This window comes from Thamnophis elegans, chromosome 1 (genome assembly GCF_009769535.1).
Source record: "Thamnophis elegans isolate rThaEle1 chromosome 1, rThaEle1.pri, whole genome shotgun sequence".
Classification (NCBI taxonomy): domain Eukaryota; kingdom Metazoa; phylum Chordata; class Lepidosauria; order Squamata; family Colubridae; genus Thamnophis; species Thamnophis elegans.
Genome location: NC_045541.1, coordinates 97,861,900 through 97,885,300, shown reverse-complemented (window position 1 = coordinate 97,885,300; position 23,401 = coordinate 97,861,900). Strand labels below are relative to the sequence as shown.

Sequence of the window (23,401 nt, the reverse complement as noted above, 5' to 3'; positions counted from 1 at the left end):
AGCCACTTTGATCTAAAAATCAAGAGACCTTGAGTTCAATTTCTGCCTTAGCCATGAAAGCCAGCTGGTGACCTTCAGCCAGTCAAACACTCTTTCAGCCTTACCCACATCACAGGGTTGCTGTAAGGAAATTAAAAGGAGGAAGGCATGTTGAATATGTTCGCCGCCTTGAGTTATTTGTAAAAATAATAAAGATGGGAAATACAAATGAGTTTTTTGTCCATCTTACTTAAAATGCCCAGGACTGAATCTTAAGACTTCTTATATGCTTCATGTATCCATTCCAAACCATGCTAAACTTGTTTTTAATAACTGTCCTATTTATCCCCCACCCAACTAACAAGGTCTCCAGTTCTGTCATTATCCAAATTTGTGGCGAGGCTGCCGCACTTGTCTTTATATACACACTGCTAATCTAGTTTAATGCAGATAATGATTCCAGCTGCAGGAAGGAATTTAATTAGCACTCTCTCTTTTCATCCTAAAAACACAATCATCTGTTTTTAAATGAGGCTTTTCCAAATGCCTGTGATTTTGTGTTTTGTTTTGTTTATTCAAAAATAGCAAATTGTCACATCCACCATCCTCCAAATAAGCAGTCTTTAGTGTTGCTATGGCAACCCAGCGGCCACTAAAGTATAGATTGCAGGAAAGAAAAAGCAAGTGCTGGATTTTACTGGATTACCTATATAAGGGGGTTGGAAGCATTTTTTTTCCTCCAAAGTCTGTATTTTATAACCAGCTGGAGAACTTGCATTTTAACTCATTAAGTTAAAGAACATGTCTGAGTTGTTAAGCAAGCAGGCAAAAGAAATGGCTCTTTTGAGAATGGTTAAAGATAGATCTACCCAGTGTACTGTCAATGGAGAACTGCAGCCACTGCCAGCTTGCTCACCTATATGATGACTCAAGTTTTTGCATTCATACTTTATTTTTCAGTGTTAACTGTTAATCCTAGTCTAAAGTGTTTAGTTCAAATATCATAGTTTCAGGTAACAGAAAGGTGTAAAAATGACCTTTAAGATTAAACCATTGGAATATGATGAATCAAATTCTTCCTTCCTTCCTTCCTTGAAAAAAGAAGGAAAAATGGAAAAGAAAATACCAAATATGGAAATATTGCATGCTTGTTTACTGCAGTTTTAGGAATATCCCATCCCTTTAAAGTTTTAGGGTTTGCCCTTAGTCTCCCCTCATCTACATTCTATAAATACAAAGTAATCCTTCAAAAATATTCCACAGTTGTAAATCCATGTATTGATGTTAGCAGAACTTCTGGCTTCAGCGCAGAAGTGCAAGATTGGGAAGGTTACAATGCATGCCTTGAATATGAGGCAACAGTTAAAGACTCCAAGTTCTTCTCTGCTTGGATTTTAATCTACTCTGAAAGCTTCATTTTTCTCCCAAGCCAGTATACAAAAATCTGTGTTTTTCCTGCCTCATAAATCTATTCATTTTATATAGTGTGTGTGTGTGTGTGTGTGTGTTGACTTTTGGCAATAATCCATGCAGTCACATGCAGAGACCCAAATCAGTTTTCTCCTTATAATTTGTTTAAATGTAGTTTTAACTAGTTCAGTTATTTCAATTTTTTAAAACTTTCATCTGGAAACATCCATATTGTACAACACTTGTTAAAAAAAAGGAGGAAAAAGTGCTTAGATCAAAGGTAGGATTCAAAATTTTTTACTATTAGTTCTGTGGCCGTGGCTTGGTGGGCGTCACTTGGCTTGGTGGGCGTGGCAGGGGAAGGATAATGTAAAATCTTCATTCCCACCCCAGTCCAGGGGAAGGATACTGTAAAATCTCTATTCCCTTCCAACTCCAGGGGAAAGTTACTGCAAAATCCCCATACCCTCCTGATTAGCTGGGACTCTGATGTGGGTGGGGACAGTCAGAAGTGGTATTTACTGGTTCTCTGAACTACTCAGAATTTCTGCTGCCGGTTCTCCAGAACTAGTCAGAACCTACTAAATACCATCTCTGGCTTAGATCAGGTGGTTGTGGTGTGGTCACTGTCTTGACTTCTGTGACCTCCCCCTAAAGTCCCTATTCTATAGTAAAAGATTATGAATCAAAAATAGTACCGTCACATCTAGATTGTGTTTCACCTACCTTCATAATATATTTTAAGTCTTGTATGGACAGTTTATGATTTAACCGGCCAAATTTAATCTATTGTAAGGTGGCTAAGAAAGCTGCTTGTGTTAAATTGTTTTGTGTCTTAAGCTACAATAACAGGGAGATTTTCAATTACCTAGTAGAGTGTAACACATGGTCAGTAGCTGTATTTAGCTCTCTGTGAAAAATTGTGCAGGCCTGCCTTAAGTGATTTATTAACAGGGCTTGACGATAACAAATATTAAAAGAAGCATTTAAAGAACCACAATCTATTTTGTAATTTTCCTTTGGAGGAATGGTGTGATGGAGGTTATATCAGGTAATTGAGTGACTGGGATTTATATCTGAAATGCAAAGTGATGTTGTAAATTATGCGCCAGATTTGAATTCTACCTCTCTTCAAGTGACCTTTTATTTATTTATTACACTGACTTCATATCACTCTGTTCAATTAACTGATATTATTAGACGTTCTATTCAAGTGATGATTAACCTTTTCAGCACCGAGTGTTGAAACTGCACCGCGCGCCAGAGCTCCAGAACCCAGGAAGAGAGCAGCTGGCTGGTGCGCATGCCCACCGTGGCCAGCTGCTCTTCTGGGTTCCAGTATGCATGCATACCGGCCAGCTGATCTTTTCCAGGTTCTGGCACAAACCTATGGTATGCGTGCCAGAGGTGGCATGCAGAGTTATCTCTGTGGGCATGCGCGCCGTCGCCAGCTACTCTTCCGGATTCCGTCGCGTGAAGACCGGCTGGCCGGCGCACATGCATGTATTGGAATCCAGAATAGAGCATCTGTCCAGCGTGCATGCACGCGATGGAACCTGGGAAAACAGTTGGTGACAGCGCGCATGCCCATTCTGAGGGCCCTGCATGCCATCTCTGGCACATATGCCATAGGTTTGCCATCACGGTTCTAGTTCATGGGAGTCATTGTGGAGAAGAATTGCCCTCTGCTCAACTATTTTTAGGGAAGGAATAGGCCCATTAGTTTCCCCGGAGGCTGGTTCTATTTAGAAGAGAAGATCCCTGGGATCAAAGTTGGATAAATCTGCATTTGCATTTACATTCATTCAGAATTTCCTCAAGCAATTCCTCTAGTTTTATTTACTCACAAATGACCATATAATGGTTGGTCTGGGTGTGGGGGCACTGTGTGAAGGGAGAGGAGATTTAAATGTCTGCTGTTTGTTGAGATTTGATCACTTTACACACAAAAGCCTTGTCTGTCTGTCTCTCTGTCTCTATCTATCTATCTATCTATCTATCTATCTATCTATCTATCTATCTATCTATCTATCTATCTCTATCTCTATCTCTATCTCTATCTCTATCTCTATCTCTATCCCAGCAAGCGGCTGGGGGAAAGTGCAATAATTGAGATGAAGATTATTATTGGGGCATTATCTTTTTTGACTGTGTCATGCTCATTGTGGAACTTTTTGGAAGTACATCATTTTTGATGATTCTGTTTTATCATTTAAGTTACCAATTAGCCAAACCTTTGCTTTCTTTTGGTATATTTATTGTTGATGGATGGAGTCAATGTTTAGCTATCTTATATTTTGTTTTCAATAGAACTTTTGTTATGTATGTATTGATGTAACATATTTGTATAGCCACCAAGTTATACAAACTCTGGGTTGCTTACGGTCCAAAAATAAAACAATATATGCAGCAATAAAAATGACATCATCACCCCAACCCCCCAAAAAAGACCCCAATGAAACCAAAACAGAAAATTGTAATGCCGCAACCATACTTCATAGATGCAACATTTTCAACCTGTTATGTCCTCACCCTATCCCAATATTTGGGAGAAGAGTCAGTTCTTAAGTGCTTTTCTGAAGATTAAGAATGTGGGGGCTTGACAGATATTAGGGAGAGGGTATTCAATAGGGCATGGGCTCCAATGACTTTCTTCCAAAGACCTATAAAAATGCCCACCCATCTGCTCTAGTAGGACAGTCAGATATCCTTGGATGGAGGCAGTCCTCCATGTAATCTGTGTGCCATCTGTGTTATAATCTTTAAAGATGATAAATATCAATATCAAGTTGTTGCTGTTGTTTCCATCAAAGGAAACAATGAATTTTGTTATGTTTAATAGATAAGAAATAGGATTATTATCTTCATGCAGAAGGAGACACTATACGGCATCCATCAATCTTAATAAAATGAATTCTAGTGAATACTCTATATTGAGCAGAATTTCTAAAAACTCTTTTCCATGGAAATAGATTTTGTGTGTGTATAGGTTTAATTCCTATTACAGTATAAGTACAATAAGGAAACCTTTTTTAAAAAAAAATCCATAGTTTTTCCATGTGAATGTCAGTACAGGTATGTAAGTGAAGGAAATGCATTGTGCTTCATGCAGTGGAGAAAATAAACTGAAAGCATTAAGAAGTGTATCAAAATAGGTTTGCACACATGTGACTGAGTTTCCAGCAGCCGGAGATATACAATCATGACAACACTGGCTGTTTGTGTTACAGCCCGCCAACTATCTAATCTGAAAGTTTTGCATAACTTTCTTTACCTCTTTACAACCAAGGATGCTTGGTCTTTCTCAGCTCTCTCAGCTAACCTAATTCCAGAATGGCTTAATTTCACTCTCCTTCAGCACTTTACAGGTTAATTTCACAGAGGGATCAAATTACTTTCTAGGGCTGTTTATAGTGTTCACCTTCTTGCTAGCTTGCTTTTTTCCCAGCCTCTTCCAGAGCCACTGAGTGAGCTATTGAGAAAACTTGCCTTGTTCATTTCTGTCATTTCCTCCCGCGTGGAGTATTTTGATGGCAGCCCAATGAAGGTGTCAACTTATAAAATAAACCTGGCCCCTTTCTCTAGAGTTCTTCATGGGCAGCAAAGTGGAGAGATGCTTTGGACAAGGGATCTGGCAAGGTAAGACTCTTGTTGGCTTACCAAAAATGAAATCACGGTGCAGAAGGTAAGGGAGAATCACAGAGAAGGTGGGGGGAGAACATGGAGAGGTTTTAGGTGTTCAATCTTAGCAGCGCTGAAATAAGAATTTCTCACCAGGGAACTGCAAACTTCTACAGAGATTTGAAATTAAACCATAGAATGAAATCTGACTTTTACTCTCTTTATTTCCAGTGTGATTACATGATTTAGAAGATAGTTGTGTAACTTTAGCAAAGCGAAGCTATAATGTTCATTGTAATTTCTTTCATTCTAAATTTTTAATACACATAAAGACTTTGGTAGTGTTATCTTTTTAATTACCATATATTGTTAATATCCCTTTTATCCCTATTGGAAAGTTCTGCCTTGTTTAGTAAATGTCATGTTTTAAATGTTAAGTTTCTGAACATTTATGTGGATTAGTGCATCTATTTGTACTGTGTTCATTTTTTTTCTCTCTCCTCTTAGCTGTGGCAGTTGGGAAGACATGTATGCTTTTAAACACTTTGACTGAATATTGCTTTCTGAAAGTTAATTTCAAATATGTTTTGATTATTTTTACATTCCACGGTTTTTCTTTTTTGTTCACACAACTAACAGCAATATTTTGATGAGAAGTAATTTTTATTTTCAAGGACAAGAGCAAAACTCAATGAAGCTCTTTATCGATGTGTGTATCATTATCAGCACCCATAGATATATAACATAATGCAGAATATCATTATTATTATTATTTAGTGCGAGAAGGGTAGTTTTTGATGCTAGAAGTTTAATTTCAAGTCAGAAATCTGGTACTAGATTTATTATGTAGTCCTGAAGAAATGGTTAACATATATAGTATAAAAATTTGCACATTAAATATTATCATAAATGGGAATATGGATAATTTCGGGTCTTTTTTTGCTTCAGTTTTTCAAACCATGTTGCAGTTTCTTTGAGATTAAGATCTGTTTTCCTTCATTACAGTTTACTTTATTTGTCTTGCTCAAATCTTTCAATTTGCCGTTGCAAATACAGTCATTCAGTACAGAGTTGGTGATTTTTGACAGCAACTGTGTCACTGTTTCCACACTTTACGTAATTCAGCGATAATCTTCAGACCTCAGGTTGGCTCCGTGTGTTCTCCTGAGAATCTGATATCATGGTTGTGTGTATGGAAGGGCCAAAAAAGACTGGCATTGCATTATTGAGGTAGCTTCTTATATAGATAAAGCAAAGATAAGAAACTGTAAGGGTGTATGGAAATAGAAGAATGGCAGTTCAGGATAGGTTGAACTGATCTGGGTGTGTCATAAGGAAATTAAGCAAACTTACTTTTTCTAACAGTTACCTTCGGCTTCATTTAAAATGTCTATCCAAGTTCTTCTGGTTAATATCCTCCAAAGTAGTTATTATAATATGTATTCTATATTTATGTAAAACCATCCAGAACATGCTGATACATCTTACAGAGCTCTTCTCTGAGTACCCCCAAATTTATTTGATTCTACCTTGACACATCTTGAAAGCTTATTGTCCTTGAGGACACCAGCCATGCTTTATAGATCAGTAAGAAGTATGATCATCCCATTGCCTTTGAGACTCCAGTATCCCAACAGGAAGGCTTAAATCAGCCTGGTTGCTTTGTAGCAAGGGAGAGATGGGAACAAAGCTTCCCTGCATGTTCCATTTTTGTGCATTATGCTGTTGGTTCTATAATGGTTACTGGACTACATAAAACATGAAGCCATCTTTTGGTGCAACTGAATCTCTGTATGGGTAGGGTGAAGAGACACAAGCAAATGCTCCTTCTCGCCTCATGTTTGCCACCTGGTGGATGTTTTTATTTCTTATGTAGTCACTGCCCTAGAAGAGCATGGTATAATAAATCAATCCTCAGGCAAAGTTGTCTCCCATTTTCTTGTACTTTGTATTTTATAAAAATGTTAATATTAAATGTTAATTGTAGAAAGATTATTTAGCAAATCTCTGTTGAAAGGGATGGTATTCTAGATCATTTTGAACAGCATATGAGCCAATAAGAAAAGAAATAGTGTCTCCAGTTAATCTAGGTTTGGTTAGTAAAAGTCAAAATCTACTGTTATCTATGTTTAGCTAGTAGAATTAAAAATTGTGGTTTTTGTATTTCACTGTTCACTTTTTCTTGTCTAGATTGTTTATTTCTGCACCTGATAAATTAGTGCAAATACAGTTCTCTTGAAGTCTTCTTGATTTTCTTTCTTCGTATTTTTACTATTTTCCTAGGTTTTTCAGATTACTTAAATTATTTTCTTTCCCCTCCCATTTTTCTACACATTGTGAACTAGAATAGAATCTTAGTTAGGTGTCAATTTCTCCTTAATTGCTAGATTCATTTGAGCTTCTGCCTCCCCTTAAATGCTAGACTACAGACTTGAACTTTTAACCTCCCTGTGAATATTTCACTCTCTGGGGTTTCGGTATAGGTGGGATTGAACAGGAATATATGCACCGTTAAACACATGCACAATTATCTTAAAATAGCAAGAAAAAAAGCAGTGAGCAACTAGACTATATTTTGAATTTTGAATTCCCTCTCCAGATGACAGATGGTATACCTTAATGTTTTCTTATCTGTATGATTTTAGAAAGTCCTGAATAGGAATAGGTAATTTCACTGTAGACTTGCTTCCTACAGTGAATGCCCTCTAGCCTTCTAAAATCCTTGAGATCAACTCACATTAAATTCACACTTGACTTAAGCTCTGCTCTTGGTGACTTGGCCCACATGGCCACCTAGTTTTCCTGGCAGGAGTGCTGAAATGATTGCCCTTTGTCTTCTTCTGGGAGATGCTTTGATCTAAAATCCTAGGACTTCCTAAAAGCCACTTATCCCAAACATAAATCAGGTCCTCCCCTTTGTATAGTTTCTGGGCAAATTTGAAGGAAGGCATTAGATTGCAGTAAAACATTATATTTATTTTATAAGAATGTCTATTTAGGTTGTTCATTTGGTTTTGGAGTTTCCTGGATTCCTACTTAATGTTTTATTTTCCCTTTTTGTTCTAATTAAAACAATATAAACACAATTAAAACCTGGAGAATACATAGTAGGTGTATGTAGCAATTCAGAATCAATTTAGCAATGGTGCTTCAGTATATGTGGTAATACTCACAAAACACCTGCTAATAACATGTTAGAACACCTGCGTCTTTTCCTAGGATCCCAGCTGCCCTACAATCCCAGGAAAAGGGACTGTTGCTTTATGGTGTTGCAAACGGAGACTACATTTGTGTTTTTGTGTATTCCAAACTACCTTTTTAAAACAGAGGCAGCCAAAGCATTGCACCACCCAAATATTTAGACCAGTTTGTTTAAAAATATCAGTGGGCATCATATTATCTATCCCACCCTGGAAATTCTGAGCAGTATGCTTTGTTTTATTTCAAAACATGTATAAACCTCCCCACAATGTATATCTGTCATTCATTCTTGCTCTCTCCCTCCCTTCCTCTCTCTTTCACACACACATACATGCACACACATAGTTCTGCATACTTAGAAAATATGCTGAGCTTATAGAAAAGTGCAGGGTCTCTTTGTTTTCCAGACTGATGGGCACTTGGCAACCAAATGCAGTCTCACAGGCCCTGTGATGAATGATAACATTGAGAAAAAAACATGAACTATTTGCTCATATTTATCCTTTATTTTACTTTTATTTTATTTGGTGAGCAATCACTGAATTTCTCTACATTGCTTCAGGGAATGTTCTGCAGACATGACTAAGGGCAGTTTGTGCCTCTGATCTAAAGTTCAGAAAATGTTTACAAATGTATTTCAGATCTGAATCTTAGCTACAACCCAAGTGTCATCATGAACCCTGGTTTATACGTCATAAAATTAGAGTACATCTGTCATCATAGGAATATGAGGTACATTTCCTTGGGGTGCATTTTAGATTTCTGTAAGTAACAAAGTAGGTAATGGTTAATAATACACATGGAGTACATTTTAGTATTCTTAAGAAAGCATCAGGGAACAGTAGTGGCTACTGGAACTATACGATTTCAACATCTAGAATTACTTGGAAGCATTTTATCCCCAGCCTTAGCATGTGCTTTCAGAAGCACCATTCAAATTGTCTTTGTTTTCCCTTGGGTATAGTTGCATCACACGGGTATTTATGAGTTTGTCCTTTCTCAGAGGCAGCAATATAATAGACCAATTTCGCTGATAGCAAGATCAGAGGCTGCAAAAGACCATCAGTTCACATTGCAATTGAAAACAGAATAAAAATCAACAAAAGGCTGGAGAATTCCTAGGTTGGGGAGAATGTAGCAGTATTCTGATTTAGGGCTGAAGAAATGTTGTATATCTGGAAAGATTTTTTTTAATTGACGTATCTATTCTGATATCTATCACAGTAGTCTCTGAGCTTTTATCTCTTAAGAAGTGTTGTTATTATATGGATTTGTGCCTTAGAACTTTTCACGCTCAAAAAAACATCCTAGCACCAAAAGAGAAGTTTTCAGCTACTAATACAATCCATATACAGGTAGTGCTCCACAACAGTTCATTTAGCGACAGTTCAAAGTTACAACGACACTGAAGAAAGTGACTTATGACCTTTTTCACACTTACGACTGTTGCAGCATGCATCCCCATGGTCACATGATCAAAATTCAGATGCTTAGCAACTGGTTCATATTTATGGTGGTTGCAGTGTCCTGGAGTCATGTGATCCGCTTTTGCGATCTTCTGACAAGCAAAATCAATAGGTAGGCCAGATTTACTTAATAACCATATTACTGACTTAACAAATGCAATGATTCACTTAACAACTGTGGCAAGAAAAGTTGTAAAATGGGACAGATCTCACTTAACAAATGTTTCCCTGAGCAACATAAATTTTGGACTCAATTGTGGTCATAACTCAAGGACTACCTGTATACATCAGTGGTGGAATTCACTTATCTTCGCTACAGGTTCGCAAATGTGAGCGCACTCACGCTCACTTCGCTCGCCTGCGCCACCTTCTGCACATGTGCACCGCCTTCTGTGCATGCGCAGAAGGTGATACATTATGTCAGGGCAGGTAGGCAGAGCAACTACCAGTTCAGGTGAACCGGTAAGAACCGGCTGCATGCCACCTCTGGTATACATGATGCCCCTTATGCTATTCCCTTTGCACTCTTGAAAACAGAGTCCTAGAGACTGCTTTAAGATTTAGTATGATTAATGTGTGTGAAGATCCTGACTGCAGACATAGGGTGTGTGAGAACCATAATCTAAGACAAAGAGATCGCCTTCATTTGTAAGCAGTTAAAATAGCTGGAGGGAAATCTTTGTATTGTTGAAATAAAATCCTTTGGTATGTCATTTGCGTAAGAAATATGAGAATGTCATCCAAAGTGAAACTGGAGGTCAACACATAAATTAATAAAGTCTTTGAGAGATTTTTTGGGAGGGGGGAATCATGGCACCAAGTGATTTATTCATCACTGAAAACCCTGTTACAAAAAAGAGCTATGGGAAGAAAAGAGCTAATTTAGGTTAATAGCATGATTATGACAAACATCAACCAATAGAAAATTACTATTCCCGTCTAGTATAATTGCAATTAGATAAATTTAGGTTGAAGAATGTTTTTTAAGCAGATTTGTTGGTGGTTGATTGATTATACCCAGGATGTAATGAATGGCTCAGTAATTCCTTGCCAATGTGTAGAAAACTAACAAATGGAATTCCCCAATATTTCATTTTTTGCTTGATGTTTCATCCTTATAAGTGATATTTAGGTGACAGAGTAAAAAGGATGCTTGTCAGATTTATAATTTACTCCAAACTGGAGGGATTAATTTCAGAGAAAACAGAAGCAAGTTTTAATATATTTGAAAATAATACAAAATCAAATTTGACAGACCTTAATGTAAAAAGTGCATTGAAATCAAAGATAAATATGAACAAATATAACATGGGTGATACCTGGTTGATACCGTTAAATGTCAAAAGTAGATGGGTATTTTAATGGACAATAAATCTTAAGCCAGTTGCTGGTATATTTAAAAAACTATAAGGTGATATAGGGATGCATTGGGTCAGTGGCTAAGACACTGAGTTTGTCGATCAGAAAGGTTGGCAGCTCTGCAGTTTGAAATCTTAGTGCTGTCAGCCTCTACTTTGCTTGCTCGCTATTGGCTGACATAGAAATGGGGAGGGTGGGGGCATGTGGTATTTGGGAGCGGAATTACTGGTACTGGAGGAGTTATCAAGAAGGGAGTTTTGTTCTCACCATCTTTTGCGCTTGCTAATGGCTCGTGTTTGAGCTTGGTCAAGGTCAACTGTCTCTGCATACCAACTGAATGAGGCCTTTTGAAGATGCACCCTACATGACACTTTAGGGAGTTGCAAATTGGACATTGGGTTGGGGTAATTGGGGGGAGGGTGCTGGGTAAATGCCTTTTTGATTCAGATCTTGCTTTTCTTTCGCTGCTTTCATTTCATATCCAGTAAAAGTACCTTTATCTCTACTCAAATGGAGTTGGGGGCTTTATTGTGGGTTATTGAAGGATGCACATCTGACAAGTGCCGCATAATGGAGTAAGCTTCCATTACTTGTCCCAGCTTCTACCAACCTAGCAGTTTGAAAGCATGCAAAAAATGCAATTAGAAAAATAGGGACCACCTTTGGTGGAGAGGTAACAGTGTTCCATGCACCTTCGGTATTTAGTCATGCCAGCCACATGACCACAGAGACGTCTTTGGACAGCGCTGGCTTTTCGGCTTTGAAACGGAGATGAGCACCGCCCCCTAGAGTCGGGAACGACTAGCACATATGTGCGAGGGGAACCTTTACCGTTAACGTGATTCTGCATTATGTAGTTTCCAAATTGTGCAACAAGTAGCAGACTAAAATCTGCAGGGACTCCTTTTCTTATATCTAGAACTGAGGAGGCTGCTCTGAGACAATTTGAATGAACAGCATATAAAAAGTTAATAAGCAAATAAACTTGAATGTTTTAAAGTCTTCTAAAATTTAAACTAGGAATAATCTCAGGGATCAAGTGAAAGAGAAGGGCAACTTTTTTGTCATGTTATTGCATTGATATAATCATCAGTTACCTTTTGGGGTTCTGAAAGGATGATGGTGTTATTTTTGTTTAGATCACCATTTTATCATTATTTACTAATCTGTGTATTATTTGTATTCATTCTACTGCATTTGTAAGCTAACCAGTTGAGTTGATCCATAGAAATATTTTAGGTAAAATAGATTGTACAGACATTCATTAATGTATAATAACTATAACTAAATGAGCCATGGTGGCACAGTGGTTAGAGTGCAGAACTGCAGGCCACTTCTGCTGCCTGCTGGCTGCCTGCAATTTGGCAGTACAAATCTCACCAGGCTCAGGGTTGACTCAGCCTTCCATCCTTCCGAGGTCACTAAAACGAGGACCCAGATTGTTGGGGCAATATGCTGATTATGTAAACTGCTTAGTGCGGGCTGTAAAGTGGTATATAAGTCTGTGCTATTCCTATTGCTATAGATCAACATATACTGGAAACATAAGAGAAAGTGAAATTAGCTCAGCTTTCTCAAAATTACTCTATCCCCATCTTTCGGACCATGTTGGATGGAAATTATGGGAATTAAAGTTTAAAGCATCTGAAGGCTGAAGACGTTGAAGAAGATTGGCGAATCTGAACGTGGAAATCAAGCTTAACAAAGCAAAAATTGTTCTTGTAGAGAGAAATATGAAATGATCTTCTAGGCAATTAAAATTCCACAGTCCTTGTTGGCCATACATAGTTTAAATTGGCAGTAATAAATGGGTTATTATGAATCTTATTTTTTTACAACTTTAAAATTATTTGGTTTGCTGGTGGAATCTAAAGCTACAAAATCTTCAGTGGAGAGCAGTGGTGAATAGTACTTTTAAGTTGTTTTGTTTGGATACTTGGCATGGTTTTTAATATTATTTTACCGATCTGAAACATATTTTTAAGCTTGTATCAATGGGGTTATTGTTGCCTGCTTTTAACCGTGTGAAATATTGTGGCTCAGTTCCTTTATTGTTATTTGGAAAATTATGTTTGCTAGCTATTTTGAATTGTTTTCTACTATTACTAAAATGGTAACAATTTTTGTGATAGGGTAGAGTAATAAATATTGTACAGTGTATTTAAACTTTATGCTACTTGACTCCCAATGACTCTGAATGGTTCACAACAAAATTCAGGGAAAGGGTTGCAATTATCTTTAAATCATATTGATTTAACTGTACCATAGAACGAGTTACTTAAGTATGTGCAGTATAATACAGTATAAGAAGTTCTGCTAGATTGGACCCTTAGCTCATTTAGTCCAGTAGTTTGTTCTCACAATGGCCGACTGATAAAGCCTACTAGTCTCCAGCAGATGGGCTTCGGATGTTCGTCACTCCACCATTATGGCTAATAGCAAGTTATGATGAGGTCAGGAGTATACTGGTGATGAGTGAATGAATGAATGTGAATTTAATACATGAGTGACTAGTGTGAAGAAAAATAACATTGAGGTAGTTCGCAGAATGAACAAGTATCAACGCATAGGACAAATTTCCTTTGTGTGAATGGGTTAAAAGAAATGGAAACCAAGGAAGTCATAGTTAAGTGGAATTCATGGGATCCTCAATCAAAAAGCAAGACGTTTAATGGACAGAAGTTGCATTAATGAGTGAGCACATGGTGAAAGTGTAGGTGGCTTGCAGAGAAAGAAAGCTATGGGGATATAGAGTAAATGACGACTTTAAATCAGATTTAGTTACATTTTCTTTTCTATTACAACTTACATTTCATTTCTTTATTTGCTATCTCCATTCTTTTTCTGTGCATAAATTTGCTTGCTCAGATGGTTAAGTGCAATGATGGTTAAGTTTGTTTATAAGATTTTTTTAAAATGTTCTGAAATTATATGACTATCATGCCATTGATAAAATGTCTTTATATACAGGTGAAATTTGAAAAATTAGAATATCATGCAAAAGTTCATTTATTTCAGTAATGCAACTTAAAAGGTAAAACTAATATATGAGATAGACTCATTACATGCAAAGCATGATAGTTCAAGTTGTGATTTGTCATAATTGTGATTATTATGGCGTATAGCTCATGAAAACCCCAAATCCACAATCTCAGAAAATTAGAATATTACATGCAATCAATAAAACAAGGATTGTACATAGAACAATATTGGACCTCTGAAAAGTATAAGCATGCATATGTACTCAGTACTTGGTTTGGGCCCCTTTTGCAGCAATTACTGCCTCAATGCGATGTGGCATAAAAGCTATCAGCCTGTGACACTGCTGAGGTGTTGTGGAAAATCCAGGATGCTTCAATAGCGGCCTTCAGCTCTTCTGCATTGTTCGGTCTCATGTCTCTCATCTTTCTCTTGGCAATGCCCCATAGATTGTCTATGAGGTTCAGGTCAGGCGAGTTTGCTGGCCAATCAAGCACAGTAATCCCACTGTCATTGAACCAGGTTTTGGTGCTTTTGGCAGTGTGAGCAGGTGCCAAGTCCTGCTGGAAAATGAAGTCAGCATCTCCATAAAGCTTGTCTGCGGAAGGAAGCATGAAGTGCTCCAAAATCTCCTGGTAGACGGCCAAAATCTCCTGGTAGACGGCCTAATGGACCAACACCAGCAGATGACATGGCTCCCCAAATCAACACAGACTGTGGAAACTTCACACTGGACTTCAAGCATCTTGCAGTGTGTGCCTCTTCATTCTTCCTCCATACTCTGGGTCCTTGGTTTCCAAATGAGATGCAAAAGTTGCTCTCATCAGAAAAGTGGACTTTGGACCACTGAGCAACAGACCAGATCTGTTTTTCTGAAGCTCAGGTAAGATATTTCTGACGTTGTTTGCTGTTCAGGAGCAACTTGACAAGAGGAATAGGACATTTGAAGCCCATGTCCAGGATTTGTCTGTGTGTGGTGGTTCTTGATGCACTGACTCCAGCCTCAGTCCACTCCTTGTGCAAGTCCCCAACACTTTTGAATGGCCTTTTCCTGACAATCCTCTCCAAGCTGCGGTCATCCCTGCTGCTTGTGCACCTTTTTCTTCCACACTTTTCCCTTCCACATAACTTTCTATTAATATGCTTTGATACAGCACTTTGGGAACATCCAACTTCTTTTGCAATTACCTTTTGAGGCTTTCCCTCCCTATGGAGGGTGTCAATTATTGTTTTCTGCACAACTGTCAGGTCAGCAGTCTTTCCCATGATTGTGATTCTTACTGAACCACACTGTGAGGCCATTTAAAGACTAAGAAACCCTTTGCAGGTGTTATGGCTTAATTAGCTAATTAGAGTGGGAAACTTTGAGCCTAGAATATTGCACCTTTTCACAATATTCTAATTTTCTGACATTGTGGATTTGGAGTTTTCATGAGCTGTAAGCCATAATAATCACAATTATGACAAATCACGGTTTGAACTATCTTGCTTTGCATGTAATGCATCTATCTCATATATTAGTTTTACCTTTTAAGTTGCATTACTGAAATAAATGAACTTTTGCACGATATTCTAATTTTTCGAGTTTCACCTGTCTGATCTCCCTTTAACTGCTTTGTGCTCATTTTATATTTATATATCTCAACAATGGAATATATTTCTCAACCAAGGGCCACACTTTAACCAATTTGCTTGATCATATATTTATTGGTTGGTTAGTTGCCAGAGAATACTGAGATTTTGCAATTATACAGATATACTATGGTATTAAAAGAGACAGAGACAAAATAATTTCCATTTTTCAAATAAATTTTAGTGGTGTCTTTTTGGAGGGCCTTGGAGATTGCAAAAGTGCTAGGACCTGAGTTGCCTTGCTTCCTTTATTTCCATGAGTGTCAAAATCACTGCATCACATTGCCATCATGTGATGTTTCACAACATTTTTCCTGTTCATGGAGCTGCGGTGGGTGAGGCTTGCACATGATCCGGCCCACAGGCCTCCCAGTTTGAAATCGCTGCTTTATTCCCTGTCCTTTAAAGGTGTTGGTTTCTTAGGCCAGCCTTCCATATCCACTGGGAATAATGGCAAGTGTAGTCAAATTGAATCTACCTATTCTTTTAAAAAAGCAAGTTCTCTAACCAGTTATTTCTAAGGTAATATGACTAAGGCATTTGTGGAAGTTTCATGCCTCATCTAAACAAAGATTTTAGGGCATTACAATCTTCATTTAATTTTTTTTTAATGCCAATTAATAATGTCACATTTTTTTCTGTAAGCATGCTTACAATTGTTCTTTATTATGGATATTGCTTTGGGCTGTAGATGATATCATTTAGACAAACTATTAATTATGTTTATGGCTGAACAAGATTTAAAAGGCCTCATAAAGACAAGAGTTGATAAATGAGTTGTAATCAGGCACTTATAATGGAGGAAAATAATAACTCGTTACTACTCAGCAGTTTTCAAATGCATTCTTCCTTTATTGGATTGCTTTAAAAAAAATCCTCTTAAATGCACTGAATTCATTCCTTAATAAACTTAAAAAATATATTTTCTATGAGCATTATACTTTTGTTGCAGATAGATAGTCCACAATCCAATAGATAATGCATGAGTTTAGATAGGATTTCTAATCCACTTTTTCACTGATAAAGTCCATCTGAGGTCCATTTCAATTAGCCTTTGACATCAATGGATCGATAGAAGCATTTCCTCTCGGGCAATACCAACATTCAATATAATGGTGAAGTGAACTAAGAAGAAGGCAAATAAACCAAGCAAGATCTTTAAATTATGATGATCAAATCATTCTGTGGGAGGAAAACTCAGAAAGAAGGATCCATCAGTGAAGTAATGGTACTGGTTTATTACATCAAAGTCTATACCAATAGATAGCCAAAGTGAAAAAGTCCTTTTTTTTTTGCAATAAGATCAAGAAGCTTGATGAAAAAGCTGATACATGCTCATCAATTGATTGCCCCTTGTGAAGTTTTCATTATTTAGCTGCATCAATTTTTTAAAATGTTTTAATAAACTAGGGGAAGGTTACAAAACAGGACCTTTTGGTTTTAAATCTCTTGTGAGTTTTAAAAGATAAAATTATTATTCCCCTAATTTATTTTTTCAACGTGCAGCAACATGTCTTAATTTATCCTGCAGGCTGATGGCACAGTTTTGATAAATCCTGTGCAATTGCTCAATATTGTTCTTGGAATTCCTCATACCATGATGTCAGTATTGGGTGAATCCCAAAAGGGCACAGTGGAAACAAATTGTTTTATGGTATGGTTAAACATACTCGGTGGCCTTTTCCTTCCTTTAAAAATTCTTTTTTATGCTGTACTAAAAGAAGTGAGTAGCTAATGTTTTAGAAAAAGAGAATTTAGCAAGAAAATACCCAGTTTGAAAAGCAACATGAAGTGTTTTACAAAAAAAGGGATTTAGAAAGTTATCAATGTAAATATCACAAGGTCTTCCTCTCTGGAAGTGTAAGATAACCTTTGTGGGAGTTTTTAACTACAAAGAGAGTTACTCTCAAACTCTTAATATATTATTTAGTAGGTACACAAGAAAGTGCCTTTCACCTCGTTCCAGTTCAATAAACCCCTTATAAGCTCCTGAATGTCATTCATTCTTGATTGGGAAGAATTTTTGAAACATATACACCTGACTATTCCTATTAGACAAATACAAACAAATCATTAAAGGTAAAGGCTCCCCTTGCACATATGTGCTAGTTGTTCCCGACTCTAGGGGACGGTGCTCATCCGTCAAAGCCGAAGAGCCAGCGCTGTCCAAAGATGTCTCCATGGTCATGTGACTGGAATGACTAAACGCAGAGATGCACGGAATGCTGTTATCTTCCCACCAAAGGTGGTTCCTATTTTTCTACTTGCATTTTTACATGCTTTTAAACTGCTATGTTGGCATTAGCTGAGACAAATAGCGGGAGCTCACTCCATTATGCAGCATTAGGGATTCAAACCGCCGAACTGCCAACCTTTCTGATCAACCAGCTCAGTGTCTTAGCCACTGAGCCACCGCATCCCTTTCAACAAATCATTAGAGTGATTATATTTCTCAGAAATAACTATGGAATTTCTGTACTTGGTTTGTAAGTCTTTGAATAGCTATGTAATGCCGAGAAGTAATATATATATTCTTTAAAAGTATTGGTTTTGTTATAGGAAATGTAAACTAGGTAGCTTCAACCTAGGAAAATCCTTCAGTATATCATTAAACAGAATATAGTTAGGATTTGGAGGCTGCTTGTGAGGAAATCATGCCAGGCTGACACTCTCCAATGCACTTAGTTCATTCTTTATTATTTTCTTTAAGTCTGATATCAGCTTCAGAGTTTGAGGGAAAGGAGATTACTTGTGATTATGTTCATAATACCAGGAATTAATTTTTTGTTTATGTGTCCTATTTTTAAAGGGTTGGCTCCATGCAGACTCATGGGAGTTAACAGATAGCAAGTGTATTAAAATAATGAAACATTAATGAATTATAAATGGAAAATTTTTCACAGTTCATGAAGAACTTGTTAACATGTATTTAAAGAAAATGATCTATTCTCTCACAATTTTAACGCCTTATTTTCACAGAACGTATTCCAGTATTTTTTTCCAATCTTTTTTAAATTGTGTTTTTCCTTAGACAAAATATGAGGCAAACTAAAGATGTCTTTAAATTAGGCTGTTGGTTTTAGCTCCGAGCTTGACAATTGGTTGCAAATTGGTTTGGTCACCATTTGAGGAGGCATCATCAGTGTGTTTTGAGTTGACAAGCTCAGAGCTCAAACCAACAGTCCAGGGGTGGGTTCCTGCCAGTTCTAACCTCTTCTATAGAAGAGGTTCCACAAATCTACAGTGCCATTTAGAACCGGTTCCAGCTCCCGCCCTCTGCACCACGCTTGTGCCACCCGCCGCTCACTGATTGGCTGGTTCACCAATTGCCCCGCCCGCCTCTAAGAGTCCTATCTAAACCTTAAAGTCTTAAAACTGTCAAGTTTGAACATCCCTGGAGGGTTTTTTTCTAAAGGGTTAGGGGTGCAAGGGTCTTGTAACTTGACAGCTTTAAGACTTGCACACTTCAATGCCAGAGTTCCTGAGCCAACATGACTGGAGGAGGAATTCCGGGAGTTGAAGTCCACAAGTCTTAAAGCTGTCAAGTTTGAACACCCCTGGTTTTTTTTTTCTAAAGGGTTAGGGGTGCAAGGGTCTTGTAACTTGACAGCTTTAAGACTTGCGTGCTTCAAATGCCAGAGTTTCTGAACCAACATTTTGGTTGCTAAAGCAAGAGCATTGTTAAGTGAGTTTCACCACATTTTACAAGTTGGCCACGCCCACCCAGTCACATTACTGCCAAACTACTCCCACTCGGTCTCATGGCCAGCAAGCCACTCCCACAAAGCAGGCCACATCTACAGAAGAGGTTCTAAAAATTTTTGAAACCCACCACTGCAAGCTACTAATATTCAAACACATTTTAATTTCTTTAAATACGTGATTTCAAGTATCCAACATACATGTCATTTGATTGGTCAACTGAGTGAAAAGAAGTTATAGCTGAGTAGATTTTTAGGTTTTTATTTGCCTTAGCTGAATTCCAATGATCCTATCTTTGCTTACAGAGTCTGGAAAGCAAGAGTTTTAAGAGAGCTATTGTATTTCTATCTTTACCTTTAAATCTGAACTATAGGGAGTCCTCAACTTACAACAGTTCATTTAGTGACTGTCCAAAGTTAAGAACAGCACTGAAAAAAGTGACTATGACCTTCTTCATACTTATGACCATTGCAGCATTCCCATGGTCACATGAACAATATTCAGATGCTTGGAAACTGACGGTTGCAGTGTCCTGGGGTCACATGATCCCCTCTTGCGATCTTTTGACAAGCAAAGTCAATGGGGAAGCCAGATTCACTTAACAACCATGTTACTAACTTAAATTCACTTAAGAACTGAGGCAAGAAAAGTCGTAGAATGGAGCAAAACTCACTTAACAAGTGTTTGACTTAGCAATATGAATTTTGGGCTCAAGTGTGATTATAACTTGAAGACTACTTGCACTGAAATGCTGATGCCTAGAAATTGCATCACTATTTTTGTAATGAAGTTATCTAAAAGAATCATTTTCAATTTCATTTATTGAAAAGATGATATGGTTTTATAGATCTATCATACATTTTTCTTCTGTACCTCCCACAAACCTCAATGGGATATATTACAACAAAAGCCTTTCTTTATTCCCATGCAAATATCATTGCTAGCTTTGATATATATTGCATTAGTACACTAGAGGAAAATTATATGACTGTACAGAGATTAAATTGATGTCCTTCTCTCAATTCAAAGGAAATGGCAGAAAAATCTAATTATCTCCCATAAATTCAGGAGGTAATTAGTTTTTGAGGAAGAAGAATTTTTTTCCCTGTAAGAAAGAAGAGAGGAGCTTGCATTCTGAACCAGTAATAGGAACTGGTACATCTGACCAAAATCATAGTCTGCTAGTTATTTACTGAAATTAGAAGATCATATCTTCTGAGTTTATCTTTTCCAACTACTGTTTATGTTCTACATTTCATAATAAATTGCAAACAGCTGGGTGAGTGCCTAATAATTCCCTAGGGCTGCCTTGTTTAAAAAGGCATAAATATTCATTTTTCTCTCTCTTTGCATTTGTATTTAATGCAAAGCATATAATATGAAAGTTGCAACAGCATGTGTAGTTGCATTAGTTTCTGGGCTACACTCACATGTTCAGATGAAAGAATGCATCTATAGTTTTGAACCTACTATTCCTGCCTTTGTACTTGGTAGAAAAGGATAGAAGGTTATTTAAAAACGGAGGGATATGATCATTCGTTGGTTAAAATTTTGGAAATTAGAGCCAGCAGATCCCTTTGGGATACACCTCTTTTCCTATATTACATTCTGCCAATTGCACCTGAATTTAGAAGTCTGTATATTGAGAAGGTTGATGAAAGGGCAGATCCTTCTGTCAGAGACACCTATGAAAGGAGGCGTGCTCACAGGTGCACTTTGAGGGCGTCCCTGGGGAACACAAATGAGTTCCTTTTTTTGAAGCCATTCAAAGTTTGCTTCATTTGATACTTTCTAGTTTCTCAGTCATGCCTATCCAGTTCCCAAGGATCCCTTCATCCTGCTCCATGTGATATTTCCCAATCCTGTTTACTGGTTATAGAATATCCTAACTTGAATACATAGGTGTTCATGCACCAAACACCCTTAGCAGTTGTGCATAATTATCCATAAATATTTATTTTAATAGTATATTGTGGGAAACTTCTCTGAAATATTATATAATTAAATAACCGATAGTGACATGGTAGATTTTTTGTTATTAGGATGCAAGTAGATTTAACCAAACACTTCTTTATAAGGAAAATAATATAGAAAATTAAAAACAAAAACTTGCATTGAGTAAATAGAAGGAAAAGAAAGGAAATGGACAATTGATATACTTAAAAAGAGAAAAATACAGGAGGTCTTTGCGGGAAAAAATTAAGTCATTCTAAAAAAACCACAAGGTTATTTGATATATATTTTAATAGAAACCATTTATATGAATTTAATTTAAATTAAATATTACAGGTTTGCCAATGATTGATCATCTAAATCAGTGGTAGTCAACCTGGTCCCTACCGCCCACTAGTGGGTGTTCCAGCTTTCATGGTGGGCGGTAGGGGTTTGCTGTAACTCTGCTTTATAAATTTTATAAAGTAAAGTTACTTCCCTACTTTATAAATCACCATTACTGTGGAACCGGTGCGCGGTTAGAAAATTTTATTACTAACAGAGATACAAAAGTGGGCGGTAGGTATAAAAAGGTTGACTATCCCTGATCTAAATAATAAAAGACAAAATATACTTAAGTATACTGCTGTATACTTAAAATACAAAAGAAACAACTATATCAGGGTACAGCTGATAAGAAAGCAGCTAACTTTATGAGAACTCCAAATTGAGAGACAGAGTGCAGGTGAGATTTTAAATTATGCCCCCCTCCCCCCTTAAACCATGTAAAACCAGCTGTACCACAAGCCCGTGGACAGCTGGTCTGCACAAGTTCCATGATTGCTAATAATAATAATAATAATAATAATAATAATAATAATAATAATAACAACCAAAAAACCAGGAAACTAATGACAATGCACTACAGTTTACATCCACGTGGTGATACTGATAGACTATATCTGCCCCAAAAATCAGGTGGCAGAGGATTATTACAAGTGAAGCAAACAGTTGAAGAGGAAAAACATGCACTGGCTGATTATTTAAAAGAAAGTCAAGAACATCTATTAATCAAAGTAAAGAACAAAAATCTACTGAAGGCCCAACAGACAAAACAAGAATACAGAAAAGATGTGATAAAATCAAGAATGGAGAGTTGGCAGAACAAAGCACTGCATGGTCAATTTCTGGAAAAAATAAAAGATAAAGTGGACAGTGAACAAACTTGGTTATGGTTAAAAACAGGTACATTAAAGAAAGAAACAGAGTCACTAATCCTGGCTGCGCAAGAACAAGCTATCCGCACAAATGCCATTAAGGCCAAAATCGAAAAATCCTCTGATGATGCCAAATGCAGACTTTGCAAAGAAGCTGATGAAACTGTTGATCACATACTCAGCTGCTGTAAAAAAATCGCGCAGACTGATTATAAATTGCGGCACAATTCAGTAGCACAAATGATCCATTGGAATTTGTGCAAAAATTATAATATTAAAACAGCAACAAACTGGTGGGAACATCAGCCTGAAAAAGTCACCGAAAATCAGATGGTCAAGATCTTGTGGGATTTCCGTATACAAACTGACAAAATACTGGCGCATAATACACCAGACATCACACTGGTTGAGAAAAATAAGGTCACAATCATAGACATCGCAATACCAGGTGATAGCAGGGTCGCCGAGAAGGAACATTAAAAAATCGCAAGATACCAGGACTTAAAAATCGAAATTCAACGACTATGGCACAAACCAGCAGTGGTAATTCCAGTGGTAATTGGCACACTGGGTGCTATTCCAAAAGCACTGGAATTACATTTAAAACAGTTAAAAATTGACAAAATCACCATCAGTCAAATGCAAAAAGCCGCACTGCTTGGATCTGCACGCATATTACGAAAATACGTTACGACGTCCTAGGCCCCTGGGTGGGGCCCGACTAGTAACCAATGCCAAATCCGGCGAAACAACTGGCCGCTGTGATACAATTGTACAATAATAATAATAATAATAATATTCAACGACTATGGCACAAACCAGCAGTGATAATTCCAGTGGTAATTGGCACACTGGGTGCTATTCCAAAAGCACTGGAATTACATTTAAAACAGTTAAAAATTG

The 23,401-nt window shown here is 37.3% G+C and overlaps 1 protein-coding gene across 7 annotated transcripts in view; it reads left to right on the top strand.

Moving 5' to 3' along the window:
* Window positions 1–23,401, top strand: part of NAV2 (neuron navigator 2) — a 253,203-nt gene that overhangs the window by 160,168 nt on the left and 69,634 nt on the right. The window lies entirely within an intron of this gene.